This window comes from Petaurus breviceps, unplaced genomic scaffold (genome assembly GCF_028583685.1).
Source record: "Petaurus breviceps papuanus isolate PSGF00001 unplaced genomic scaffold, PetGlider_PUasm1.0 90731, whole genome shotgun sequence".
Lineage (NCBI taxonomy): Eukaryota > Metazoa > Chordata > Mammalia > Diprotodontia > Petauridae > Petaurus > Petaurus breviceps.
The window spans coordinates 9735484-9756140 of record NW_027187325.1 but is presented as its reverse complement, the minus strand read 5'-3'; the positions used below and the strand labels follow the sequence as shown (position 1 = coordinate 9756140).

The 20657-nt window shown below is 43.3% G+C and overlaps 1 protein-coding gene across 6 annotated transcripts in view; it reads left to right on the top strand.

Moving 5' to 3' along the window:
- RALB (RAS like proto-oncogene B) overlaps positions 1-20657 on the top strand; it is a 103579-nt gene that overhangs the window by 31340 nt on the left and 51582 nt on the right. For 2 of the 6 annotated variants that reach the window (XM_069066905.1, XM_069066906.1), the window contains exon 1: positions 19977-20180. The exons of 2 other annotated variants lie outside the window; for them this stretch is intronic. The gene's annotated coding sequence lies outside the window, so the exon portion shown is untranslated. Of the gene's footprint in view, positions 1-19976; positions 20181-20336; positions 20474-20657 lie in introns of those variants that run through there. 2 more of the 6 variants (XM_069066910.1, XM_069066908.1) reach the window with 2 other exon arrangements.

The following is a 20657-nucleotide window of genomic DNA, read 5'->3' as shown; positions in this document are numbered from 1 at the left end:
TGTACTTCTCTCAAGACCTTACTCCCTCATTTCCCATTGTTGGCCCTTCTGTAATTTCATTAACTGGTCTGGGGAGGGGATGGGAATCAGTTGATCAAAGGTGTCCTGATAAGTCCCCACAGCATGTACACATACTACAAAGGTAATTTCTAGAAAGAGGCATTAGCAGCTGGGGGGCTTTGGAAGGATCTCACGGAGGAGGTAGCCTCATACAGGAGATGGTTAACTCCTAGAGGTCAGGGATCATGTCTTCATTTGTATTCTATACAGTGCTTCGAACAAGGCTGGGCAAATAGTAGGCCTTTGATAAATAGGTACTTGTAAGGTAGGAGCTACGGTAGGCAGGGGACACAGTGGATAGAGCACTGGGCCTGTAATCAGGAAGACTCATCTTCCTGAATTCAAATCCATCCTCAGACACTTAGCAGCGGTGTGACCCTGGTCAAGTCACTTAACCTTGTTTGCCTCAGTTTCCTTATCTATAAAATGACCTGGAGAAGGAAATGGTAAACTACTGCAGTATCATTACCAAGAAAACCCCAAATGGGGTTACAAAGAGTCAGAACAGAAGCTACTGAACAGCAAGAAGAAGATAGGAAATGATAGGATGGGACAGGGAACAGGAGGAGCCTGCTACAAAAAACCCCAGCCCTACTGACTGCATAATCACAAAGTGAGACCTGGGAAGGCATTGAGCCATCCTTTCAGTTCAACTCTTTTTACTTCACAGATGGGAAAACTGAGCCCAGAATGGAGAAGTGAGTGGCCCAAGGTCACAGCTAGGAGAATTGGTACTCAGGCCAGACCTTCTGACTCCAGTTCAGTGCTCTTTCCCCATGTCACCTTTCAGATTCCTGTGAAGGCCCTTTTTCTGGTTTCCTGTTTCTCCTTGGCAGAGTCAGATGCCCCCAGAGGGTAATGCTGACTTGTCTAAACCTCTGGCATACTTTTGGGTTGGAAGCAGAGTTCAGGTAGTAGTGTCCCCAGAAGTCTGGCTCTTCTTTACCCCAACCCCCTCAAACTGGGGCCCAGCTCTGACCTCCACAGCTTCTTTGTTGAATGATTCCCACATCCTTAGCTCTGAGTGAGCTCACCTCCTTCCCCTTGTCCATCCCTGAGCTGCATAGGCAAGCAGGAGCTGCTTCTCCTGTGGGAACCTTAAGCCTTCAGTCTCTCAGGGTTTCTTTAAAGCCAGGCCTTGGCCCACTGTGCACCTGCCTGTTCTCTTTTTCTCTACCTACTCCCCCTCACCTAACCCCATAGCTGCTTACATGACAGACTCCTCCACAAGCCCACAGACCCTCGTGCTTCAGCTGTGGGCTCCTGAATCAGGGAATGGTGCCAGGCATATGACCTGGGTTACTCACTACCTGGTAATTACCGGCCCTTGTTTCTGTCTGCTAAGTGTACGTTACGATTAACATGTCCTGTCAACTCACAAAACCCCAAGTGTAAAAACAAGCCCCTGTGATTGATGGGCTTTTTGGCCCTTAATTGCTGCTGCACATCCAATCTAACGTACCACCCTAGGTACTGGTTTCTCTACTGCTCCCTGTTCCCAGAGAGAGAGAGGCCCCATAGGTAGACTAGGTCTCCAGTCTCATTCTGTTGTTCAAGCTTTTTGTGGGTCACAAGCCAACTGCCTTTGTGGTGGGATTGAGGGATGTGAAGAAATTTCCCAACCATTCCTCTTATCACAAAATCTCCTACTCTTCATTTTTTTTTTTTGCTTTTTGGAGGGCAACTGGGGTTAAGTGACTTGTCCAAAGTCACATGGCTAGTGTGTCAAGTGTCTGAGGCCAGATTTGAACTGAGGTCCTCCTGACTCCAGGGCTGGCCACCTAGACACCCCAAATCTCCTACTCTTGATAACTGAAATTTCAGTTAGATTTTTGTTCCTTTGTATTAAGCATGACTACTGCCCATGTCTTTCAAATTTGAACTGGAGTTATTGCTGCACTCCCTACTTCCCCATCCCCAACCTCCAGTCCTACTTTCATCTAGGAAAGAGAAGACCAGGGGTGACTCCACAGGTTTCAAGTTTATGGAGGGTGATTAAGCTCCAAATCTATGATCCTATGACTGATTGTATTTTATCCCACTCAATTCCTATTGATTGAAAGTCTTACTAGAATTTGCTTTGTATCCAGTATCTGGCACATAGTAGGTGTTTAATAATGGCTTGTTGACTGAGTCAGAGGATCTAGATTCAAATCCTACCTCTTCTTGTATGAACTTGGGCTCACTCAATCTTCCTGGGCCTCAGTTTCCTTATTTTAAAAATCAGTCAGTACTTATTAAAACCCTATTATATGTGCCAGGCCTTGTGCTAAGCAACTAGAGATACAAAAGGAGGCAAAAGTCAGTCCCTGCCCTCAGTGAGCTTACAATCTAATCAGGGAGACAACATGCAAACAAATATATACAAAGCAAGTTATATAGGATAAAAGGAAATAATGAACAGAGGGAAGGCACTGGAATTAAGAGCGGTTGGAGAAGGCTTCCTTTAGAAGGTAGGGTTTCAGTTGGAACTTAAAGGAAGCCAGGGAGGTCGAGGGTTAGTTTAGATGGCCTCTTAAGCCCTCTTCCGACTCTAGATCTGTAATTCTATGATTGCTATCCCCTATAGACATGGGGTGGAAAGGCATAAATTACAGCTTGGGGTATTTGGGTTAGGCAACAAATTCCTTAGCAACGAATTCATGTTATAGACAAGGAAAATGAGGCTCAGAGCCTTATTCTTGGTCACTGAGTTATTAAGTGACAAAAGCCCTACCTGAACCCATGTCTTCTGAGTTCAAGTGCAATACAAGCTCGCAATGCACCATGATGCCTCCTCATCAAGAAAAGCATCGAGGGAAGGGGAGGCACACACCTGTTTTAGTTGATTCAGATGCTGTCCTACTTGGGCACAGAGAGAGAAATCCAGTAAAAGCTCTTACTCCTGCAGATTTGGGGCAGCTAGGTGGAAGTCAGGAGGACTCATCTTTTTAAATTTAAATTTGGCCTCAGATATTTACTAGCTGTGTGACCCCGGACAAGTCACTTAACCCTGTTTGCCTCAGTTTCCTCATCTGTAAAATGAACTGGAAAAGGAAATGGCAAACTACTCCACTATTTTTGCCAAGGAATCCCCAAATGAGGTCATGAAGAGTGAGACACAACTGAACAAAATTAGACCTACTACTGCAGATTTGGAGGAGAGTAATAGAAGGGAGGTCAGTCTGAGTGAGTGAAAAGTGTAAAGTATAGGTTCTTTTAAAGAAGTGTGATTTTCTTTCTCTCAAGCACACAGAAACCCAAATGAATGGTGAATAGTGAAGTGCTGCAAAGAGGGGCTCTCAGGAGTGAAAAGCACTGGGCTTGGAAAAGAAGGACCCAACCCTGGTTCTTATAAGCCGTGTGACCTTGGGCAAATCACTTAAACCTCTGGGAGCCTTTGCTTCCTCATTTTTATTTTATTTCATTTTATTTTTTCTTTTTGGAGGGGGGAGGGCACGGCAATTGTGGTTAAGTGACTTGCCCAAGGTCACATGGCTAGTAAATAGTAAGTATCTGAGGCTGGATTTGAACTCAAGTCCTTCTTATTCCAGGGCTCTATTCACGGCACCACCTAGCTTCCCCTAGTTCTTTCTTTCTTTCTTTCTTTTTTTTTTTTAAAGCAGTCGGGGTTAAGTAACTTGCTCAAGGTTACACGGCCAGTTATTTCTGGGTGTGGTGCTGAGTATCTGAGCCCGGATTTGATCCAGGTTATCCCGACACTGGAGCCGGTGCTCTCACTCGCTGAGCCACCTGGCCACCCCTAAGCAATTGGTGTTAAGTAACTTGCTCAAGGTTACATGGCCAGGTGTTTCTGGGTGGGTGCTAAGTGTCTGAGCCCGGGATTCAATCTCCAGGTCTTCTCAACACTGGAGCCGGTGCTCTTACTTGCTGTGCTACCTGGCCGCCCTTAGTTCTTTATTTTTAAAAGAAAGAGGTTGGGACCCTAAGGTCCCTTTACAGGGCTAACTCTGTGATCCTATGAGTCTAATACGAATTATATGCAAATAGATGTTGCTAAAGTTCTTAAAATAATTTTTTTCTTTAGGAAGTTAAATGTTCTCTCTGCACAACCCCCCCCTCCCCATTTTGTCTCTTTTTCCATAATGCAAATGTAAACTAGGGGAAGGTAAGTCCTTTGGCTTGAGCACAAACCCTCATTTCTTAGGATTCAGATTGAAATTACTTTATACTTGTATGGCCACTCAAGTAGCCCAGGGATTATTCCCCAGTTTGACAAATAAGGGAACCAAGGCACAGAGGGTTTAAGTGACTTAAGGTAAGAGCTAGGACTAGAGTGTCTCTGGCCTCCTTGTTTAGTGTGCTTTCCATTATAATCTGTGTTGGCCATAGAAATCTCTACCTCTGAGATGGCCCAGTGCTATGAAGTTGTCATGTTTCTGGGTTGTTTTACTATGGGCCCTTTGCAACAAAGACCGTCTCCTAGCTTGTGGTTGGCAGCTTTTTACCTCTCTGATCTTCACTCTTCTCATCTGTAAAATGTGGATAAAGTACTCGAATTAACTGCTTCAAAGAGTTGTTGTGAAGTGTAAGACGGCATTTTTCCTCTTATTCATATTAGATTGAGTTCACTTAGCAGGGCCTGTGTGTGTTTATCTTTGCAGCTTTCTGAGTGCCTAGCACAGGGCCCTACATGTAGTAGACATTAAAAAACATTCCTTGAATGGACTTGGCTATACTTGTTGGTTTGTTAGTCTCAGTCTAAGTTTATTGAATAATGATACTTTAATCAGATATAATTTGCTAAATGTTTAACAAACATAACTTACACAGCAATGCCATCTTTTAAATTACATTCATCAGGGAGGGCTGGGGGTATGCATTTCTTAGCTGCTATGGGATCATAAACACATTGGGGCATCTGGACTGCCCAGAACCTAGCTGACGATTCCCTACCGCCAGCCCCTAAACCCTGTCTCTTAACATTTTTACATGCCTTATTACTCTTTCTGGGTCACCCTTAATACAAAATGTAATTGGCCCTGACTAAAATGGTAAAGTCTACAAAGTTTGTCTTGGGGACTTTCCCAACTCCCCTTTCCCTCATTCTCTCCCACTTCTAGTATTCTAGCTGTCACATTGTAGTTCAATTTAATTCCGTTCAACAAACACATATTAAGTGCCTACTGGGCATGCACTATCCTAAGTACTAGGAACACAAAGAGATGAAACAGTCTCTGCTTTCCATTCTTCTGGGGGAATAAAACATGCCCACAGATTAGTAAATAGAAAGTATACGTTTATGATGCCGTACAAAGCAATTTGGGAGGAAGAGTGTGCTAATAGCTAGGGATATAATGAAAAGCCTTGTGTAGGAGGTGACATAAGCTAGAGATTCCATAAGGTAGAGGTGAGCAGGGAATGCTCTCCAGACTGGAGGGACCGTGGGTAAAGGTGTGAGGGCTGGAGACAGAATGCTGGGTATGAAGAAGAGCCAATGGGCCAGTTTGACTTGGACAAAGCATGTCAGGGGGATTAATATGAATAAGCTTGGAAAGGGAGGCGGCAGCCAGACAGTAGAGGGATTTAAATGATAGCCTATGGATTTTGTATTTTGTCCCAGAGTTAATAGGGAGCCATTAAAGATTTTTGAGTGTATGTGCATGCAGCCATGGGTGTGAGAGGTGACATAGACTCATGTTTTAGGAATATCACTTTGGAGGATGGATTGGAAAGGGGGCACAGTGGAAGTGGGCAGAGCTATTGCAACAGTCTAAGAGAAAGAGAAGGGCTTGGAGTGGGCTAAGTGGCAGTTCTGTGGAGAGGAGGGGATAGATATGAGAGATGTGGAGATAAGATTGATGATATTTGGCCACTGGTTAGATGTGGGTGGTGAGGGAGAGTGAACTGTTAATCATGACTCCAATGTGGCGAACCTAGGTGACTTGAAGAGGGAGCTCAAGAGAAACCAGATATTTGTATTGGAAATATTGTGTCAGAAATCACATGGAGATAGCATTTGGTGAAATGGGACTAGAGTTCAGAGATAAAGGCTAGGGTCTAGCTCTAGGGTCTAGAGACATATAGATTTAGGAATAATCTGCATAGAGATGATAATTAAAGCCATGGAAGCTGATAAGGTGACCGAGGGAGATGATAGAGAAAAGAAAAAGGGCACCTTAGGGAGAGCCCACAGTTAGTGGGTGGGAGAATGATGATGGTGATTTAGCAAAGAAGATTGAAAAGCAACAGTCAGAGTGGCAGGAGGAGAACCCAGAGAGTTACATAAGCTAAGGAGACAAAGAGTGTCTAGGATGAGGGACAGTCAATAGTTTTAAAGATTGCAGAGGCATTGTGTGTAACGAAGCCTGGGAAAAGAGGACTGGATTTAGTGGTTAAAAAAAAATCATGGGCAACAATCGGAGCAAGCAATTTCAGGCAAGTGGTGGGAGCCAAATTTTAGGGGATTGAGAAGTAGGTGAGGAATCGAAGGCAATGGTTCCAGACCAAATTTTTCTCTGAACCATTTAAAATCTGATCTCCCCAAATCAGGGTGTGTGTTAGGCTATTTATGGATCCTAAGATGGAATAGTCACCATCCCTATCATTTCCACCACAGACACCAATCTTCCCTGTCGGTGAGAATTAGCTCCGGAATAGAATTTCCATCTTTTAAAGGAGGAAAGCTCTGGAGACTTGGTAAAGGTATTGAGGTTTTGACAGAGAGAGGACAGAATGTTTCCTTGGAGAGGAAAGGGAGAGTATAATTTTCCTTTTTCATTTATAAATTTATGGATAAATTATATTTCTAAAATAAATTTTGTAAAAATTTTATTTTATTGGGGTGGCTAGGTGGCGCAGTGAGTAAGAGCACTGGCCCCCGGAGTCAGGAGGACCCGGGATCAGTTCTGGCCTCAGATACTTAACACCTACACAAAAAAACTGGCCTTGTAACCTCAGGCAAGTTACTTAACCCCAATTGCTTAAAAAATTATTTTATTAATATAATAATAAAGTTTACCTAAATATGAATTTTATAAATAAATTAATAAGGGTGAAGACAAACTTGACTGCTGATTGAGTGATAAGTTCTGGGGTAACCAAAGCCTTCTTTCACTACTTCAATAAATCAATCCACACCCAGGTGCTCAGCCCTGGGTACCCAGCTAACTCTGAGCTAGGGGGACTATCAAGGATACAGGAGAAGAACCAGTTTTTTTCCTTGTCGAGTTTATATTCTAATTGAGGTGTTAAGATTTAACCCTAATAAAAGAGAACAAAGCAAGATATTGGACTTTGTAGTAAATGGGGTGGTACTAGTTATAAAGCTCATAGGAGGTCACAGAGGGAGAGATCAGCTTGGGCCCGGAGCCTCGGGGAAGACTTCTTGGAGCCATGGGGACACAGGCCACAAAGGACTGGAAAGACTTGTATAATCAGCTAGGGTTTGGGGGTAGGGGGAGCAGGACTTCTGATTGGCAGTCCTGCTTGGGAAGCCGAGGCAGGAAGTTGCAGGGTCAGCCTGCCCTGGGAATAAACTGAATACCTAAAGAGTTTTGAGAGATTTATCATCATAAATGATCCAATCAGATTTATGTCTTGCTGAGGTTGTGTAACTGCCTTGTAAACACCCAATCGCCCAAGTTTATGACTGTGACTAGATTTGGAGAAGGAAATACAAAGTTCCCTGGGCACCCGACACCTACAGGTCTTTTATGGGGACAAGCACTCTTGCACTGTCCTCGTTATGGGCCCCATGGTGGACAATTTAAAGTATGTAGCCTCTCAGAAGTAATGTGTCAAAGGAAACTTCACTCTAGAGAAGGGAAAATGTTAAGGTCTTCTAGTGGAGCCAGAGGAGAGATTTCAGAAATATCCTTTGGCTAGAAGAAGTCAGGAGAGTCTTGCAGTCCATTTTAGGCTCACAGATTACATAATCTCTCTGGGCCTCAGTTTCCTTCTCTGTAAAATAGCCATAAATATCATGGTCAGAAAGACTCTTTGCCATTCTAATTTCTACTCTAGCATATGCCTGAAAAGCAGCGTGAAATAGTAGAAAAAGCACTGGGTTTAGAATAAGAGAACCTGGCTCCAGAATCTTGCTCTGCTACTTACTTCCTCAGTTTCCATATCTGTAATTGGAGGGGAAAGAAGGAAGCAAACAAGCACTCCGATAGCACCTACTATGTGTCAGACACTGAGCTAAGCACTTTTTAAATACAATTTCATTTGATCCTCATGACAAGGCAGGAGGGGGGAGGAATACTATTATTTTCCCCATTTTACAGTTGTAGAAACTGAGGCTGAGGCTAAGTGGTTGAGTGTCCAGGGTCACCTGGCTAGCAAGTGTCTGAAATCACATTTGAACTCCACACCTAGCAGTCAGTCCATCGTCCCACATCTTTGTGTTGTTTGTTTAGCTGTTCAACTGTGTCTGACTCTTTCTGACCCCATGGCCTATATTGTCCATGGCAATTTTTTTGGCAAAGATCCTGGGAGTGGTTTGCCATTTTCTTCTCCAGTGGATTAAGACAAACAGAAGTTAAGTGACTTGCCCATTGTCATGTGACTAGCAGATGTCTGAGGTAGTATTTGAATTGAGGTCTTCTTGTCTCCACTGAACCACCTAGCTGCCTCTAATAGGTTATGTTAGAAGACCCTGAAGGTTTCTTGCCTCCTATAAATCTATGATCTCTCTATAGACTAGCTGGATGACCAGAAATAAAAATATATGAAACATACTGAAATGGAATATTTTTGTTTTTTAAAAAAAATTCTGAACCTACACACTAAATAAAATAAATTTCTCTACACATAGTAGAACAGAAGAAAAGGACTGTAGGTAAAACTGCAAATCCAGAATAGAGGGTATTTTTAAACAAGTGAAGGAGGTTGGTGGGAGTGGAGAGGAATAGAGATAACTTCTGATTTAAAATGCCAACTTCTTTCCTGTGCAGGAGCCTCCCTGTTCTGTTTCTTGGTTGCTGACACAGTGTTATTTAGACATCTTTGAGCCATGGTTCTGTTTCCTCTGAGTCCATGCAAAGAAGAGGTTATGCTGTGATTTGGCTCTGAAAGAGCTTACTGATAGAATCTCACAGAAGGGACTGCTGACATATTCGAGGGGGAGGGGCAGATGATGGCAGAGTTGTTAAATGGTTCAGCTCCAGCCCACAGATCTGTAGACAGATCCTCTCAGAACTGACTCAGCTTGTTCCTTCCCACCCAGGGGAGTCTTGTCCCTGTTTTAGGAAGTCTTGCTCTGTATGCCTGTAGGCTGCGTAGACTGCCATTATTTTCAGCTGTTTGCAATTGTGTCTGAAGGCAGCTAGGGTAAAGTGGGAGACACACAAGGGCTTTTTATCTATATGCAAACCACATTCAACCTGCTGAGGAATAAGGATGTGGACAGGAGGGAACAATGGACTTTTTCTCTAAAGTGCACTGTGTCCAAGGTGTCTTATGATGGTGGAGGCAGGCCAGGACCATCTTTGTGTCCTCGGAGCCTAGCACAGTACCTTGCAAATTTTATTAAGTTGTCTCACTTTGTGACCCCATTTTGGGGTTCTCTTGGCAGTGGTTTGCCATTTCCTTCTCCAGCTCCTCCTTATAGATGAGGAAACTGAGGCAAACAGGGTTAAGTGACTTGCACAGGGTCACACAGCTAGTAAGTGTCTGAAGCTGGATTTGAACTCTCTGAGGCTGGATTTGAATTCATGAAAATGAGTAAGTGATTCCAAGCTCAGTGCTCTATCCATTGTGACACTTAGCTGCTCATAATAAGAGTTTAACATGTGTTTGTTAAACTGATTTGAATTAGATCTCACAGGCTGTCTGTGAAAAAAGAGCTCTGAATAAGGAGTTGGAGGAACTGAACTGGGTTTGAACCCAGGTTAGTTAGCTACTCACTACCTGAATGACCCTGGGCAAGTCACTTGAATTCTCTGGGCCTCAGTTTCCTCATCTGTAAAATAAAAGGATTAGATTAGAGACTGTTTAAGGTCCCTTCTAGCTTCTAATATATGAACTATAGCATAAGAAGCACTGGGAAGGCCATCTGATAACCCTGACACTTGGATTTTCTTTAATAGAGGACACTGTCTGCCATTCCACGTGTGGAATTTATTTGGTGATTGATTCATATTCGATTTAAGGCTTCTATGCAGATGCCTCTGGGAGAGGGACCCAGGGACTTAGATTCACACTAGGATGTAAATGACTGATAACAACAACAACACCTATATATATATATATATATATGTTTTGGAGGGGCTTAGGCGAGGCAGTTGGGGTTAAGTGACTTGCCCAAGGTCACACAGCTAGAAAGTGTGTCAAGTGTCTGAGGCCAGATTTGAGCTCGGGTCCTCCTGACTCCAGGGCCAGTGCTCTATTCATTCTGCCACCTAGCTTCCCCAACAAAATACTTTAGGGAGAACAAGTTTAATCCTTTTTCTGCTGTCTGAAATGAACTCACTTATCCTTTGGAGTCTGGTTCAGTTCCTACATCTTCCACTTCACCATGGTGATCTTGACCTTGGCCATTTAACTTTCCTTAAATGTAAAATGGGAAGAGGGCATTGAACAAGATGACCTCTAAGGTCCTTTAAAACTCAAGCTCTGATTCTATGGTCTATCTTCCTCTCATCCATGAGTTAGAAATTGATACTTGAGGTTGCATACCCTTTCTAAACTCACCTTCTAGTCATCTGTTTATCCAGTGACCTCCAATAGGAAGCTCACCAGTATCCACAGTGACTTGACTTTCATGTCACAGGACAGGAAAACATAAGGCAAGATTAAGAGGAGATGTACTTAACTTGAATATTTCATTGCTGTCAGATTAGCTCTGAATCATAGTGATTTGGGAATAATTTACAGTAGCTGGAGGAAAAATAAATACACATATTTAGGAGAGAAATTACCCAAGGGGGAGAATGCTACACCAGATTTTATTCTTCATTTATGTAAATTGAAAGCAGATCTTTCCAGCTGCTTCCATTTTGCATGGGTTTAAGCTTTTTGTTAAGAAGTCAATTCCATTTCTGAAATTTGAATAATTTCCACGTGAAGCCAGTAGAACTAAAAACCAAATAATGTGAGAAATTGGCATTACCGTAATCTTATTAAATAGTGCAAGAAACTATTTGGGGAGCTAATTTTCCTTAATTTTTACTTGTGAATCAGTAATTCCAGTTATTTTGGTATATTAAGATACAATTTGTTTATTTTTTTTGGGGGGGGGTGATGTGTGCTTTCCAACTGGATAAATTTCTTGTGGAAGAAGATGACTCATTTTAAAGCTGATTTCATGGGCTGGCTCAATTGGGCCTTATTAGTCTTACCACCCTTTAGTTAATTTGTGTTAATGTTCCACCATCTCTTCCCCAGAGGGACTTTAATAAATAGATAACCTCTCCTGTGATGGGTTATTTTGGAAAGTCCTTTAACAAAGATACTTCTAGGGGGCGGCTAGGTGCAGCATAATGAATAGAGCTCCAACCCTGGAGTCAGGAGAACCTGAGTTCAAGTCTGGCCTCAGACACTTAACAGGTACTAGCTGTGTGACCTTGGGCAAGTCACTTAACCCCAATTGCCCTGCATTCCCCCTTCCAAAAAGTAAAAAACAAACAAACAAACAAAACAAAACTACTTCTAAGTTATTGGTTGAAAACAGTAATCAGTAGGAAAAACAATGGAATCTAAATGCAGATCAAAGCATACTATTGTCTCTTTTTCTTTCTTGTGGTTTTTCCCCTTTTGTTCTGATTCTTCCTTCACAACATGACTAATGCAGAAATGTTTTATATGATTGTATGTGTATAGCCTATATCAGATTGCATGCCATCTTGGGAAGGGGGGAGAGGAGAGAGGGAGAAAATTTAGAACTCAAGATCTTATAAAAGTGAATGTTGAAAACTAAAAATAAATAAAAAGTATCTGGTTATCTTGCTACTTTAATAACTATTAAGTTGGAACACTGAAATGAATTCTAAAGTTTGGGAGGGAGGGAATGCTACAACAAACTTCTACCAGAAAACGGAGAGTTTCCCTTTCCTGGGCATATAATCATTCTAGGGCATTTGGGAACATTGTCCTGTTTGGAGATTCCCATACTGGAAATGGCCATCCTCTCTCCTATTTTTGGTAACTCCACTAATAAAGCATTCTTCCATACAGTCCTGAGCTGCTAGGTAACATGTGAATAAAGACTTGGATTGATTATTGTGATTTTTACATGTGACTATGCTATAGTCATTTAGAGTTGGTGATTTCAAGAGCACCAGAGATGCTTGTCTACTCCTTGGATGATGTTAGGACGTCATTCTTTTATCTTAAGGCCCCGGCTAAAATCCAGATGCCCCAAGATGGAGTCATACTTTAAACTGTTCAGCTTCAACTTTGACTAATACCTCTTCTTCTACAGAGCCCTGAAATGGGCATTGAAGAAGAAACAAGATTAAATAGAGAGCTCATGGCACTCACAGTCTAGTAGGGGCATTTGAAACATACAGTCAACTATAATATAGAACAGAAGCTAAAATATTTCAAACATTTATTTATTTATTTTAATACACATTAATAATATCTTTTCCTCTCCCTGCCTCCTCCCTCCCCCATAAGAAAAAGGAAAAAGAAAATACATCAAATACTATAGTCCAATAACATAGATCCCCACATCCAAAAATGAGTGAGTGTCTCATTCTACATATGAGATCTATCACCTCTCTGGCAGGAGATGGGTGGCCAGCTTCATCTTCAGTCTAATGGACTCAGGGTTTATCATTGCATTGATCAGAGTTTTAAAGTCTTTCAGTTGTTTTTCTTTATATTGTCATTGTCACTGTATAAAATCTACTCATTTTGTTTTGTTAATTTATAGAGGTTTTCTCTGAAGTAGTCCATTTCATCATTTCTTAAGGCACAATAATATTCCTTTACATTCCTATACCATAACTTGTTTAGTCATTTCTTAGTAAGGAGGCATCTTCTTTGTGGTTAGTTTTTGGCTACTATGAAAATTGCTGCTATAAAAATTTTTGTATATATGGGTCCTTTTCCTCTTTTAAAAAAAATCTCTTTGGGGGGGTATAGGTCTGGTAGTTGAGCCAGAGAGTATTTGTAATTTATTAACTTTGGGGGCATAGTTCCAAATTTGCTTTGCAGGATGACCGAATCAATTTACAGTTCTACCAATAGTGCAGAATAGAACTTGTTTAATGTAAGAAGAGAATGGGCAGCTAGGTAGCACAATGGACAGAGCGCACTGGGCCTGGAATCAGGAACACTTGAGTTCAAATCCAGCCTCAGACATTTATTAGCTGTGCGATTCCAAGCAAGTCGCTTAACCCTGTTTGCCTCAGTTTCCTCATCTGTAAGAAATGGCAAACTACTCTAGTATCTTTGCTAAGAAAACCCCAAATGGGGTCATGAAGAGTCAGATGTGACTGAAAAACAGTAAGGATGTAAGAGAGGTATAGACTAAATCCTATTCCAGGTCTAGGGAGAAGAATCAATGTGAACTGGAGAGATCTGAGAATGCTTATTGTAGTAGATGGCATTTCAAGTAGACCTTTTAAAGGAGGTAGTATTTCAATGGACTAGATATGGGAAAAATCAATCATTGGGCTAAACAGTTTCCATATTTAGACTGATACGTGAACTTCCATTTTTGATTTCTTAAAATATTCCAAGACTAGGGAGTATATAGTATCTAGGACCCATCCCTTCTTATTGGTCTCTAATTGTATCAGTGGTATGGGACTGATCTCTCCTACAAGACTGTAAATTGCTGGTGGGTAGGGCTATGTCTTATCTAATCTTCAATTCTTCTTCACCCCCTAGCACAAGGTTTTGCCTGTAGTAAGTGGTTAATAAATGTTTGTTGAAGGAATTAATGAATGGGTGAATGTGAAAGACTTTACAAAACTAGTCCTAAGAGTGCTTTTTAGTATAGTGGAAAGTGAGCCCAGAGACACTGGACTCATTAATGAATGAGAAAAATGATTAAGAATAGGGAGGTGAAGAGGTGAAGAAGAATAGAAGACGAACGCTGATGGCTTCATAGTTGTACTTTGGGCAGACTGTTGTTATATTCTCCAGATGATTAGAATGAATAGTATTCTTTGACCATCTGGATAATTTGGGCTCAGCCTCCTCTTTAAGGATCTCTTTGGCTTCTGGACAGGTGTCAGATAGTGAAGGTGTAGGAAGCATAACATGAAATAAAGAGTAAAAATGGAGAATCATAGTATGTCAGAGGCCTGGAGAGAGCTTGGAGATCATATAAATGAAGCTCTATTGACTGACTTAGTATTTGTTAAAGCACCTACTGTGGGTGAGAGCCAAATACACACTCTGTGAATGATATAAATGTAAGATAGAAATCCTGGCCAACTGGAGGGTAGAGAGCTGAGAGCTGCTCCAGAACCTCCCTCCAAGGAGAACGCCTAGGTTAGGCACTAAACCTAGGTTAGCCCAGACTGTCGGAAGCAAATCACTTCTTCATTTCTTATGTGGCTGCACTCCTCTGGGCATTCTCCCCCCAGCCTCTGCCCTGAATACCTCCCTACCCTGCTACTTTTCAGATTTCTTTTGTGTGTTGTCTTCCTCAGTTAGACTGTAAGCACTTTGAAGGCAGGGACTGTCTTCTGCCAATTTTTTTTTTTTTTTTTGGTATCTTAGTCCCAGCACTTAGCACAGTGCCTGGCACGTAGAAGGCACTTTATAAATGCTTATTGCCTGATTTAACCCAACTCCTTCATTATATAGAGAAGAAAACTGAGGTCCTAAAGAAATGAAGTGATTTGCTCAGGTTGACTCAGTGGCAGAGTTGGGACAATAGCTCAGTTTCCTTTCCACTATAACATGCTATCCTAAGAATTTGTCAAGCATCTCATATTCATTCATTCATTGAGCACCTCAGCATCTGTTAGTTGTGTACTAAGTAGGTACTAGTGATGTAAAGACAAAAGGAGAAACAATCCCTGACCTCATGGGGTCTATCTTCTATTAAAGGGATGTGACAGATTAAAGGGATAGAACAGATAAATAAATTCAATATAATTTTAGGAGGAAGAAAACATCAAAAAGTCAGTGGATCAGGAGATTATTTATTGCAGGCAAAACCAGGGACTTTATTATAAGGACTGTTAAATATAAAAACATGGTGAATAATAATAATGAATGTGAATATATTAATGAGTAATAATGAATGTGAATAATAGTCACTATATTTTTGTTTAGGTGGCTAGAAAATAAGATTGTGTGATCATCAGTTTTATTTAGGATAAATGTCTTCTGTTTGCCCAAATTGTTAGTCACTGCATTGTTATCATCCCAAAAAGCCTAACATAATCTTTCCCCCAAACTAAAATTATTTATTAATGAAAAGCTGTTCTAAGATTAACCTATCAATATTATTTTTACACATGATTAAAAAATATGGAAGTTGTTTACTCCAATGATGCAAATAATGCTTTAACATTATATAGGTAGGTACTATGGGATTAAAAAAAAAAGGTAGTATAAAACTTTTGATCTTTTCCCTTAAAGATTTTGTTACCCACTTGGCAAAGATAGACCTCACACCCTTGAAACAATTAAGAGAACAACAGAAAAGAGAGATGAGTGGTGGTTCTAGGTGCTGAGCTGGGAGAGTAAGAAGGGGGTAGGCTGAGTGTAGACACTGCCATATCTAGTTAGCAATCTGAAACAAATGATAATTTTAAATCTTACTAAGGAAGGGTAAGAAGTCACTTAAGAATAGCATTGTTACTGGAAAATCTGTCTGCCTTTGAATTTGTTCAATTTGTTGTCTGAATTTCCCATTTGACTTTGGCAATCAGGGCTTGGCTCACATATCTAAACTTTTCTTGGTTAAATATATTACACAAAGGAAAAAAATCTTAAATTTCTGTGCTGGCTTTTGATTTTTAAAATAAATTATGGAGTTACAAACTTAAAAAAAATGATGTCACAAAAGAGGCAGCATAGTTTATGGAAAGAACCCTAGATCTGCAGGTAAAGGACCTGGGTTTGAAATCCTTTGAGCAAATCACTTACCTTTTTTGGGCTTCAGTATTCTCACCTGTAAAGTTCCTGGGCTAGGGGACTATATGGCCTCTGAACATAATGGTTCAACTATAAACTGCTTCTATTGTAAATAGAAAAACTCTAGAACAGGTGTTCTTAGCCTTTTTTTGTTTGTCATATACCACTTTGGCAGTCTTCCTTTCACCCTCTTAGAATAATCTAAAAAAAAATTATAATTGAATGATGTGCTAAATTTCAGTTGGAGGTTGGTGGGAAATTAAGATGCAACATTTTTCCCATCCAAGTTCATGGACCTCCTGAAACCTTCCATGGAATTCTTCAGGATCTTTGGACTCCAGGTTCAGAAACCCTGCTGTAAGAAGGAAATGTTTCTCCAACTTTAATTATTTTATCACCTTAGTGGGGTCTATTCTGGGCACTGGTGGAAGGTATTTAATCAGATACGGAATAATAGATATTTGGAGGCAGGGAGATCTCGTGGAAAGAACACTAGATAGGGAACCACAACTTTGGACAATCTCCTTTCCTGGTCTTAGTTGCTTTGTTTGTAAAATGAGGAGATTGAATTAGGTGCTGTTTAAGGTTTTTCCCCAGTTCTAACATTCTCTATGGTACTAGGAGTTTAAAAAAGGAATGTTACTTCCCATAGAACTTGGAGCCAGGAGACTTGGGTTCAGATCTTGCCTTAAACTCTAGCCATGTGATTATGGACTAACTTCAACTTTCTTTTTTTTTCTTTAAGCAATTGGGGTTAAGTAACTTGCTCAAGGTTACACGGCCAGTTATTTCTGGGTGTGGTGCTAAGTGTCTGAGCCCGGATTTGATCCCAGGTCATCCTGACTCTGGGGCCGGAGCTCTTACTCACTGAGCCACCTGGCCACCTCCTAACTTCAACTTTCAAAGCCTAAGTTTTCTTATGTGCAAAATAGGCAGAATAATATTTGTACTAGCTGTTTCACAGTGTTGTTGAAGGAAGTGCTATATGTATCTTAATGTACTACATAAGTGAGTTTTTGATATTATAATAGATGTACTAATACATGCATCTAATTATGGGTTCTTTACATTAGTGAATGAGAATAGTACTTCAAATTCTCTAAAACTCTATGGAATAAAAAAATCAATACTTGCCTTTTGGAATTTAGTCTTATATTTAGTTTTGAATATAGACACAAATATATAGAAACATGCACCTAATACACAGATTGCAAAATAAAAGAGTTAGAAGTAGGTTCGTGACTGCATATGAAGGATCTATGCTTTGGGTGGGGAAGATGAAGATAGAAGACAGTGGGAAAATATGAAGCCTAAATGAACAGGAGTGAATCAGAACAAGGCAAGTGATCAGGACAGTTGAGTAGGGGAAAAAAACAAATTAAGAATATTAATGTTGGGATTAAAAATTGCTGGACCTACTTACCTGCCTTTTTTCACTTCTCATTCTCCTTCTTCTCAACCATAACAGATCTTTCCCTCCCTCCTTCCTTCTCTCTCTCCCTTCTGCTCCCCTCCCCCCTCCTACCCACTCTCCTGCTTTTTCTTCTCCTTCCTTTCCTTCCCAGTCAAAACAAGTCTCTCCTTCCCTCCTTCTTCCCTTTCCCCCTTCTCTCCTTCTTTTCCTCCCTCCCACCCAAATACAAAGCACATGCAAGATAAATGCAAAGTCATCTGGGGGCAGGGGCCTAGTAGCTGAAAGAATCAGAGGTTTTATGTAGAAGGTAGCACTTGATGGGAGACAGGGATTTGAAAAGCCATAGATTAGGGGGAGTGCATTTCAGGCATGGGGTTCAGTGGGTGCAAAAGCATGGAAACAAGGAATAGATTATCCTGTGGGAGGAAGATTGGCTGCAATGTAGAGTATGTAAAGGGAAATAATGTGTAGTACGGTATGTTGGCAAAGGTAGCCTGGGACCAAATTGTGCAGGCCTTTAAATGGCCAACGGAAGAATCTGTACTTGTCTTGGTAGAGTTTTTTCAGAAGAGACATTTCACGGTGAAACCTGTATTTTAGGGAAATCACTTTGACATCTGTGTGAAAGATGAACTGGAGAAGGGAAAGACTGTAGTGAGGAAGACCAATTAGGAGGTTTTTGCAATAGTCCAGGCAAGAGTTGGTGGAGGCTAAATGAGGCCAGTGGCTATGAATTAGGGTAGGTGGAAGTTAGTGGTACAGTGGATCAAGCTCCAGGCCTAGAGTCAGGAAGACCTGAGTTCAAATCTAGTCCCAGACAGGACTTGGGCAAATCACTTAACCTGGTTTTGCTTCCCTTTAAACCTCCAGCTGTAAAATGGGGATAATAATAGCACCAACCTCCCAAGGCTGTTGTGAGGATGGAATGAGAGAATAGTTGTACAGCTCAGTGCCTGGCACATAGCAGGTGCCATGTAAATGCTAGCGATTGTTTTTAGCTAAGATGGGGACAAATGAACGATAACATCGGTTACTGGTTATTTATTGGCTATGAAGACCGGCAACTGATTGGATACGTAGGGTGTGAAGGACAGTAAAGAGATGAGGATGACAGTTACTGGCAGACTGGTGATACCCTCAACAGAAACAGGCAAGTTGGAAACAGGGGTGAGTTTTTTTTGGGAAAGACCATCATGAGTTTGTTTTGGCCAGTTTGAGACACGCATAAGACATCCCATCCAAAAGGCATTTATGATGTGGTCCTGGGGCTCATCAGACACTATAGATCTGAGAGTTATCTTCGTAGATATAACTGAACTCATAGGAGCTGGTGAAATTACTAAGAAAAAATTACAAAAACATACATGTACATATGTGTGTGTGCATATATATATATATATATATATATATATATATATGTATGTATGTATGTATAGAGGGGCGGGGCGCCCAGGCCGGAGTTCAAGCACACCTGCCTATAGACTTGGCCCAGCCACTTGCCCTAAGGGTCACGTCACTCTCCACCTCAGGGGGGATGAGGCTCCTTTCGGTGCGAGGGGCTTCCTCGTGGAGCAGCGAGGTCTGGCCCCGGGATCGTGCCTTTTCCAAGCTGGAGGAGGAAGGCCGGGGCTCAGGCCCTGCACACGGGCTGGCGGGGCAGCCTAATTCCTCAGGTGACTTCAGTGCCCCCCCAGCAGTTCTGAAAGCTTGGAAATGGCCGGTTCTGGGGCATTTACATTGTGGTGCGCGTGGATGGACTTCAGGGGGCCCATGAACTTGAACAGAACAGCGCATCCTTGTTTTCACCGACTTCTAGCCGGCATTTAGCGTTGCCCTGCGCTGACGCGGGGGGTGGCCTCCCCAAAGGGCAGTCGGACCAGCCCCCGTGAAATCCGAGGCCGGGGGCTCGGCGGGAACACAGAAGGCTCTCACATTTTTGACTCGGCGCCCGCTGTGCCGATCGGGGCCCGGGCGGGGCGGCCATAAACTTGGCAGTGACTACGGTCCAACTCTGTCATTGTGCGGACGAGGACAAATGACCGGAGCACCGACTCGCTCCCGGCATCGCGCCGCCTCGGAGCCCCGGCTTGCCACGCGCTTTCCCGCCCGGTTTAAATGCATCTTCTACGCCCCGCGTCCGTGGGCTCCGCCTCTCATTTTCTCCTGACTCAGCAGATTCTTCCTTCAGACCTAAGCCGGGCTCAGGGCCTGCCCCGCCCCCCGCCGCCTCCCCAGCCTCTCGCCCCCCGGCTCTCCCCGCAGCCTCGAGCCCTAGGGAAGGGGGGGGGGGGCAAGGCTGCGGAGCGCGCCGACTCTACTCGTACCGGCTTCCCCACAGGTCCCGCCTCCTTCTCCCTCGTGACTTCTAGGCACCACCGCACCCCTCGCTCCCGATTGGCTGCTGGGCCCGAGGGGGTGGGAACGGAACTCTGCTCGGAGACGAGTAGGAGGGGAGCGCGCGTTCTCGAGACCCTCCGGGTTGCCTCGGCGACGGCGGGGGCGCGCCTCCGGGAGCGTGCCTGGGCGGCTCAATGACAATACTGAGGAGGCGGCAGCGGCGGCGGCGGCGGCGGCGCAGGGTGGCCCGGCTCCCGGCGGGGGAGGAGGAAGGAGAAATTTAAAAGCGTCCGGGAGTTAGGAAGGGGTGGGTCGGGGCTGAGAAGAAGAAGAAAAAGAAGAAAGGGAGGAGGAGGGGGCCGGACACTCGCAGGTCCAGGTAACGGCCGTAGCGGGGGGGGGGAGCAGAGGGGGCAGCGGGGTGCGGGGCGGGCCTGTGGGGCTCCGGGCGTGGCCCCGCCCCTCCCTTTCCCTCTTCCTCCTCTCTCTCCCCCCTCCCACTGTGGGTGGGGGCGGGAGGCTGGCTCTAAGGCCGCCCCCTCCCGCCCCCGCCCCGCGGCCGAAAGAAGAGGCTGTGAGGGGAACTGGGGGGGGGCGTCACCCCCCATTCTGTTAGCCTCCAGGCCCATTAGAGGCTCTTCTCTGTCCCCCAGAGTGAAACTTCAGAAACAGGTAGGGATTTTTAATAGGACCGAGCCTTCAGGCTGGGCGTCTCCCCCCAGCCCGGCTCCTTAGTCACCTGTACCTGCCGGATGCAGGTTGGACCAGCCCGCCGAGGGACGGTGCGGTTCCGCCCATTGTATAACGCGCCTCTCTTACCGACGCCGTCCTTCCCCCTTCCCGTCCCCAGAAGCGG